This window comes from Ipomoea triloba, chromosome 13, assembly GCF_003576645.1.
Source record: "Ipomoea triloba cultivar NCNSP0323 chromosome 13, ASM357664v1".
NCBI classification, from domain to species: domain Eukaryota; kingdom Viridiplantae; phylum Streptophyta; class Magnoliopsida; order Solanales; family Convolvulaceae; genus Ipomoea; species Ipomoea triloba.
In genome coordinates this window covers 9,403,464-9,412,731 of record NC_044928.1, presented here as the reverse complement: position 1 = coordinate 9,412,731, position 9,268 = coordinate 9,403,464, and the positions used below count along the sequence as shown (strand labels likewise).

The following is a 9,268-nucleotide window of genomic DNA, read 5'->3' as shown; positions in this document are numbered from 1 at the left end:
GCTTACAAATTCGCTATCTAGCTACAGATTTGAAGTTCCGTCACTAAACTTACAAGCATGCTTACAAATTCACGAAATTGAATTTTAACTTTACTGATGGAAATCCATCGTTAAATGTGAAAAATGAACTCCTAACCCTAAGTATCTCTGTTAGACCTAGGGGTGAGCATCGGTCGGTTTTCGGTTAATAACCCAAATAACCGAAATTTTAACCGAACCTTCATAACCGGCCGAAAACCGAACGACCAACATTCATAACTGAAATAACCGAAACCGACGGTTTTCGGTCGGTTAAATAGAACCGAATTATTTTTAGTAAAATAGCTAAATTTATTTTATTTACTTGATTAATGCTAAAAGATTACATTATTAGGGGAAAAAAAATATCTTAGTATTTATAGTCAATTAAAATTAAGAGTTAATACCTATTTTGGTCCCTCGATTATAGTGTAATACTTGATTTTGTCCCATAGAATTAAAAGTACCCAATTTAGTCCTCTAACTTGTAAAATTATGCTCAATTTGGTCCTCCGTTACAATTTCCATCCACCAGCCGTTATATAGAGGGGCAAAATCGTCATTTTCAATAGTCGAGGGACCAAAATGGGTACTTATTATTATTATTATTATTATTATTATTATTATTATTATTATTATTATTATATTTAATATTGGGACAATATCTCTTAGTTTAGTTTTGTATATCAACATTAGGGGTGTGTAATCTATTAATCGAACCACTTTAACCGTTAATCGAGCCGACTTGAAATTGTTTTCGATTAATCGGTTGGTTAACAGATTAACAGAATTTTTTAAAGCAACAATTCTAAATCCTAAAAATAATACCTATTATAATAAATCTAATTAAAATAATACATATAATAAATCCATAACAAAATATAGAAAAACAATATCATAAAAGTTCAGTTAAAAATAGTTAACCGACAAATTCGAACCCAATTAACCTTTAATCGAAATTTTAAAAAATCTTTAACCTTAACCGAACCGAAAAAGTTTAGTTAAAAATAGTTAACCGACAATTTCGAACCCAATTAACCGTTAATTGAAATTTTTAAAAACCTTTAACCATTAACCAAACCATTGAATCAAAATTTTAAAAAGTTTAGTTAAAATTTTAAAAAACCTTTAACCATTAACCGAACCAAACGGTTAACCATTGTTTAACTGAACTTTTTCGGTTGGGTTAATGGCTAAATGTTTTTTTTTTTAATTTCTGTTAACGGTTAATTGGGTTTGAATTTGGGTTCGGTTAATGGTTCAAGATTTTCTAAAAATTCAATTAATGATTAATTGGGTTTGAAAGTGTCGGTTAACCGTTTTTAACAGAACTTTTTCAGTTCGGTTAATCGTTAAAGGTTTTTTAAAATTTCGATTAACGGTTAATTGCGTTCAAAATTGTCGGTCAACCGAACGATTAACCGAAATTTTAAACATATATATAACTAAATAAATAAATATATAATCTAATATGTAAAATCTCTATAAATTTGTAATGTATTTATGATATTATTTTTGTATATTTCCTTATGGATTTATTACTATATGTATTATTTTAATTGAATTTATTATTATAGGTATTATTTTTAGGATTTAGAACTTTAGCTTTAAAAAGTTCAGTTAATAGACTAATTAATCTCAAAAAAAATTTAATTCGGTTTAGTTAACAGTTAAAGTTTTAAAAACTTTGGTTAAAACGGTTCGGTTAATAGATTACACTCCTAGTGTTGATATATAAAACTAAACTAAGAGACATTGTCCCAATATTAAATATAATAATAATAATAATAATAATAATAATAATAAATACTCATTTTGGTCCCTCAACTATTAAGTACCTATTTTGGTCCCTCGGCTATTGAAAATGACGATTTTGCCCCCATTTTTAACGGCTGATGGATGGAAATTGTAACGGATGACCAAATTGAGTATATTTCACAAGTTAGAGGACTAAATTGGGTACTTTTAATTCTATGGGACAAAATCAAGTATTACACTATAGTCAAGGGACCAAAATGGGTATTAACTCTAAAATTAATGTCCTCAAGTACAATAGTAGTTTAGTGAGATATAAATGAACTATATACATTATATGATTAACAAATGCCGTGCATAGTGTACTCATATATGAAAATATGTACAGTATGTTTTATATATATATATATATATACACTGTACATATTATATTGAATATATATGTATACTGACATACTGTACATATATATTCAATATAATATTAATATGCACATTATATTAAATATATATAACACTACATACATTATATGTCAATATGTATATATATGTACATTATATTAAATATATATAACACTATATACACTATGTCAGTATACATATATATTCGTACGTACATATATATGATTATGAATTATGAAACTATAATATTACTAAAATAATATTAGTAAAATAAAGTAATTAAAATTAATATGATAGACTATGGACTTGTAAAATGTAAATGGGATAGGGTCAAAATTTTATTATTTTTTCATTAGATTAATGTTTGGTTTTTCGGTCGGTTTTCGGCTTTCTCTTGAAAAACCGATAACCGACCAAAAAACTAAAATAACCGAATTTTTTTTACCTTAATAATCGAAACCGAACCGAAAATCGAAATATTCGGTCGGTTCGATTTTCGGTCGTCAATTTTTCGGTCGGTCTGGTTTTTTTGCTCACCCCTAGTTAGACCTATCCGCCTCTCTGCCTCCTAACTCTAAACCCAAATTTCATTCGCCATCCTCCTCTCTGCCTTAGCTCTTCACCTACTACCGCCTCCGACAACGACGACGAAGACCTGTTTGAGCCCACTGGTTAATTTATTAGTTAGGAAAATTTCCTCTATTTCATTGTAATCTTGCCATAATACCTTTGCCTAGCTTTTTTTTTTTAAAAAAAAAAAAGTTGAGTCTAATATTCATGCTCGGACATGCTGCTATGCTCCTTCCAACGCGATGGAGATAAGAGCTCTTATGAATGTGTTGAGCCAGGCCCTGCTGGATTCCATGAACGGGTATTTTTCTAATGAGCTAGGAACCTCTCCAGCATATAGTGAATTAGACAAGACTTTCCAATCAGTATTTCTCTATGTGCATATGTTTCCTTACGTTTCTTCTGATGTTCACATGATAGTTACATTTTGCATCCGTTTCACATAGTTTTATGTTTGCATATTACATTAAATATTTTTTTGTCTTGAAGAACTTTCTAGTTTCTACTTGTTTGAATTCCATGCTTGAATGTGAGTTATGTTTTCCATTTGAGAGGAATTATATGCCATTTTTTTCTGTACTGGTAAATATGTAGTCATCTTATCAACAGTGGACAGTTGTGGCATTTATGCCAATATGCGGCTTTGCCTTCTTATGGTANGAACCCAATTAACCGTTAATTGAAATTTTTAAAAACCTTTAACCATTAACCAAACCATTGAATCAAAATTTTAAAAAGTTTAGTTAAAATTTTAAAAAACCTTTAACCATTAACCGAACCAAACGGTTAACCATTGTTTAACTGAACTTTTTCGGTTGGGTTAATGGCTAAATGTTTTTTTTTTTAATTTCTGTTAACGGTTAATTGGGTTTGAATTTGGGTTCGGTTAATGGTTCAAGATTTTCTAAAAATTCAATTAATGATTAATTGGGTTTGAAAGTGTCGGTTAACCGTTTTTAACAGAACTTTTTCAGTTCGGTTAATCGTTAAAGGTTTTTTAAAATTTCGATTAACGGTTAATTGCGTTCAAAATTGTCGGTCAACCGAACGATTAACCGAAATTTTAAACATATATATAACTAAATAAATAAATATATAATCTAATATGTAAAATCTCTATAAATTTGTAATGTATTTATGATATTATTTTTGTATATTTCCTTATGGATTTATTACTATATGTATTATTTTAATTGAATTTATTATTATAGGTATTATTTTTAGGATTTAGAACTTTAGCTTTAAAAAGTTCAGTTAATAGACTAATTAATCTCAAAAAAAATTTAATTCGGTTTAGTTAACAGTTAAAGTTTTAAAAACTTTGGTTAAAACGGTTCGGTTAATAGATTACACTCCTAGTGTTGATATATAAAACTAAACTAAGAGACATTGTCCCAATATTAAATATAATAATAATAATAATAATAATAATAATAATAAATACTCATTTTGGTCCCTCAACTATTAAGTACCTATTTTGGTCCCTCGGCTATTGAAAATGACGATTTTGCCCCCATTTTTAACGGCTGATGGATGGAAATTGTAACGGATGACCAAATTGAGTATATTTCACAAGTTAGAGGACTAAATTGGGTACTTTTAATTCTATGGGACAAAATCAAGTATTACACTATAGTCAAGGGACCAAAATGGGTATTAACTCTAAAATTAATGTCCTCAAGTACAATAGTAGTTTAGTGAGATATAAATGAACTATATACATTATATGATTAACAAATGCCGTGCAATCGTAGCTTATATGAATTTATATACATTTAATGGTTAGAATTAGTGTACTCATATATGAAAATATGTACAGTATGTTTTATATATATATATATATATACACTGTACATATTATATTGAATATATATGTATACTGACATACTGTACATATATATTCAATATAATATTAATATGCACATTATATTAAATATATATAACACTACATACATTATATGTCAATATGTATATATATGTACATTATATTAAATATATATAACACTATATACACTATGTCAGTATACATATATATTCGTACGTACATATATATGATTATGAATTATGAAACTATAATATTACTAAAATAATATTAGTAAAATAAAGTAATTAAAATTAATATGATAGACTATGGACTTGTAAAATGTAAATGGGATAGGGTCAAAATTTTATTATTTTTTCATTAGATTAATGTTTGGTTTTTCGGTCGGTTTTCGGCTTTCTCTTGAAAAACCGATAACCGACCAAAAAACTAAAATAACCGAATTTTTTTTACCTTAATAATCGAAACCGAACCGAAAATCGAAATATTCGGTCGGTTCGATTTTCGGTCGTCAATTTTTCGGTCGGTCTGGTTTTTTTGCTCACCCCTAGTTAGACCTATCCGCCTCTCTGCCTCCTAACTCTAAACCCAAATTTCATTCGCCATCCTCCTCTCTGCCTTAGCTCTTCACCTACTACCGCCTCCGACAACGACGACGAAGACCTGTTTGAGCCCACTGGTTAATTTATTAGTTAGGAAAATTTCCTCTATTTCATTGTAATCTTGCCATAATACCTTTGCCTAGCTTTTTTTTTTTAAAAAAAAAAAAGTTGAGTCTAATATTCATGCTCGGACATGCTGCTATGCTCCTTCCAACGCGATGGAGATAAGAGCTCTTATGAATGTGTTGAGCCAGGCCCTGCTGGATTCCATGAACGGGTATTTTTCTAATGAGCTAGGAACCTCTCCAGCATATAGTGAATTAGACAAGACTTTCCAATCAGTATTTCTCTATGTGCATATGTTTCCTTACGTTTCTTCTGATGTTCACATGATAGTTACATTTTGCATCCGTTTCACATAGTTTTATGTTTGCATATTACATTAAATATTTTTTTGTCTTGAAGAACTTTCTAGTTTCTACTTGTTTGAATTCCATGCTTGAATGTGAGTTATGTTTTCCATTTGAGAGGAATTATATGCCATTTTTTTCTGTACTGGTAAATATGTAGTCATCTTATCAACAGTGGACAGTTGTGGCATTTATGCCAATATGCGGCTTTGCCTTCTTATGGTATTTTATAGTTTTGGTATACTCCGATCCATACAAAATTTTTCTTTAAGCTACTAATTTCGACTGTCTAATTTTACTTTGCTACAAGTAGAAGAAAAAAAAAAGGCACGTCATAGTTTATGCATTTTGGTGCTTTGATGCAAAAAGTAAAATAAAATAAAGTAATTCCATATCCACTTCTAATGCCACAAATTGTTTCCTAAATAATGATCCTCTATTGCATCTGTCAATTTTTAATTTTTTTTTTATCTTTATGTGTTATTTTGGTTGAAAGAAGGGATGGAGGAGGGCAAAGACAAGAATGATTTTTCATGCCAAAAAGTGCTCTGAACAAAAATATAACGTGGTGTGCAAATCATTTTTCATTATGTTCTACTTTTTTCTTTTGCAACTGAGCTGCTGTCATCTTTTAAACCAGAGGATGTATGGAACAATTGCCTTAGCATAAAACATCTAATTTCATACTTTACACTCATTGAGATTTCTTGTTTCTATTAAGCTGTTAGAGTATTTGTTAAATCCATAACTTTCCTACTCATTAAAGCACAAGAACAAGGAAGAGATATAAGTCTGTTTCATGACTTTCCAACTCATTTTGCTGCTGGTAGCCTAGTATGTTTTATATTAGTATGAGTATTGAACTAAGGTTCTGGATCATAGTGATGCCATACAGTGCTGCCATGCATGTAAATTGTGATATCTTCATAGCATATTCTTTCAATTTGCTCTTTCAAGATAATATGGTCTTTTTAGCTATTACTTACTAGTGTTTGTTGGTTGGGGTGAAAATTTTTCATTCTTATCCTCAATTATAAGAATTTGATCTGATCTGACCCCATTGAAGATTTCTGACTATTTATGGAGTTTTTCTTTATTTGTTTCCTTTTGAGTTAATTTCAACAATACTCCTCTGACTATTTTGATTTTCCAAAATTAGTCCTTGACTTTTAATTTGGACAATTTAAGTCCATTGACTTTCAAATTCGTTCCAATGTTGGTCCTTTAGTCAAATTTTGGTTAAGTTGAGGTCAAATGAAGGGGTAAAATTGTCCGTTCACCTATATAGTCTATTATTATTTGTATTTCTCTTGTCCTATACTATATATATATATATATATATATATATATATATATATATATATATATATGAATATAATCTCAGAGATTAATGGCTTCGATTGAGACATCGACTGAGATTATATTCATATATACAGCGCATAGGACATGAGAAATACGAGTAATAATACACTAAGCATGTGAACGGACAATTTTACCCATTCATTTGACCTCAACTTATCTAAAATTTGACGAAAGGACCAACATTGGAAAAAAATTGAAAGTCAAGGGATTTAAATTGTCCAAATTAAAAGCCAAGGGAAAGCCAATGACGTTGTAGTCCAGTGGCATCAAACCCTTCCTTTTATACGGGAGGTGGTGGGTTCGAGCCTTAGTGGAGGCAATACTAACTACTAATACTAACTACTAACTCTTGTGCTTCAATAGGTTGAGAAAGTAGTTATGAACAGATACTGCATTGTAATAGAGTTAGTAGTATTTAAAAAAAAAGGGATTAATTTTGGGAAATTAACATAATCGGAAGACCATTGTTGGAATTAACTCTTTCCTTTTTCATGTTTTTGTTATATATATTGTTTTTAATGAACTGGATATCAAAGTGCTGGAACCTACTTTAGTGCTCTCTGTGTATGGCGAAATTTACCATAAGCCCAACTTGTGTTGTGTTGTCCTCCAATGTTGTCTGGTTACATAAGCATCCTTATTCCTTATAACATTGGACTGTACTACATAGTCATTTTACATGAAAAATAAGCATGAATGATGTTAATTTGTACTGAATTTCATAGTCATTTAGAATGAACTATATACGAGTTTGTGAACTACAAATGATTAGATGAAAATTATCCTACTAGGTTGGCAGACATCTCTACTCCCATGCCAGAAACCACAGCACCCGCGCTTGCTTCTGCAGTGCATGGTTACATGCTTCTTCATGATATTCTTGCCCAAGACTCTTAGACAATCCTCAAAAACTATTTGCAGGAGGGTGCCTTCATGTGAGTTAACTTCTTTCGTCACAAATAAATACAACATTTGTTACTATGATTGTTGTCGCAACAAAGTAATTATTTGTTACCACTTCTTAGGTTACCGATAACCATTTTTTGCGTCAAGAACAATGATCACAAATAAGTACAACTATTGTGACTAAAGTGTTGTCACAATAAAATAATTAATTGCAACAATTTTAGTTGTCACTAGATCAATTTTTTGTAATAACATATGTAGTCACAAATTGTACATTTATTGTGACCAGTATTGTTATCACTCAAATACTACTTTTAGTGTATGTAAACACTGTCACAAAAGTTTTGAGTAATTGTGACAACTTTTCAAAAGGACGAAGGATATAGTGACCACATGTGACGACTTCAAAAGTGGTCATTAATTTCAATAGTGACAAAAATATAGTTTTGGTGGCAACTTCTATTATCACTAAATGTGAAATTTCTTGTAGTGTAGTCTATTGCATCATTAATGGTTCATTACTCACAATTCTAATAAAATTATGATTTAATAACAGATAGCAGCTACAAAGAGGTGTAGAAAGCACATGGTGGAAACTAACGAGTTTTTGCCAACAAGTTCAGAAGGTTTTCTTATGGATTCAGTAACTATCTCAACGGCATATGTTACATCAACATAAGCAACGAAATCTAGGCACATATCAAATTTCACTATCAGGACATACTACCATGACCGTTCCAATAAAAATTGGGCCCTGTGCTATATCTTAAATTGGGTCATTTTTTCGAGTAATTTCTATATATATAAATAATAATTATTCAAAAAGTTGTATCAAAATATAAATATTGTATTAAAAAAATAAAAAATTTTATTTAAAAAGTGACATGCGTGGCACATTTAACAATTTTTCCTTGGAATCATCTTTTTGCTCATTTATTTGAGTTTGTTTTGTAATGAATTTTTCAAAAGCTCCTCTTTGAGATTGAGTTAGTTACTCAATTTTTCTTTTCTTTTTACGCTTCTCAGACTAGATGTATATTTTCTAGAAGACATAATTATAAAATCTTAAGGAAAAAAAGAATTTATTTGGAAATTCTAAATAAATAATTAATCAAGAAACAAATTCTTAAAACAATAAACAAAAATTATGAAAAATGCGTAGTTTTTAATTACCTGTTAAGAGAATTGAAGAACTTGAGACTTGAGAGTTTGTGTGATCAAGAAGAATTGAAGAATCAGATCTATGAAATTATCGAATTGTGAATTCAAGAATTGAAAAACTGTCACATTTAACCTAGCTAACTGATACCAGATGAGAACTGAACGAATTGTATTGAGTGAGATGGTTCAAAGATACAATCTCAGGAAACTAGAATAGGGAGTCACTATCTCAAATACATAGAGTTCTAATATTGGGTTTAATT

At 29.8% G+C, this 9,268-nt stretch overlaps 1 long non-coding RNA gene across 1 annotated transcript; it reads left to right on the top strand.

Moving 5' to 3' along the window:
- Positions 1 to 5,233: 5,233 nt before the first annotated feature.
- Positions 5,234 to 8,555, top strand: LOC116000974. The gene is made up of 3 exons (XR_004094197.1): positions 5,234 to 5,443; positions 7,730 to 7,873; positions 8,401 to 8,555. It is a non-coding gene; the product is annotated as an uncharacterized LOC116000974 (long non-coding RNA).
- Positions 8,556 to 9,268: the final 713 nt, after the last annotated feature.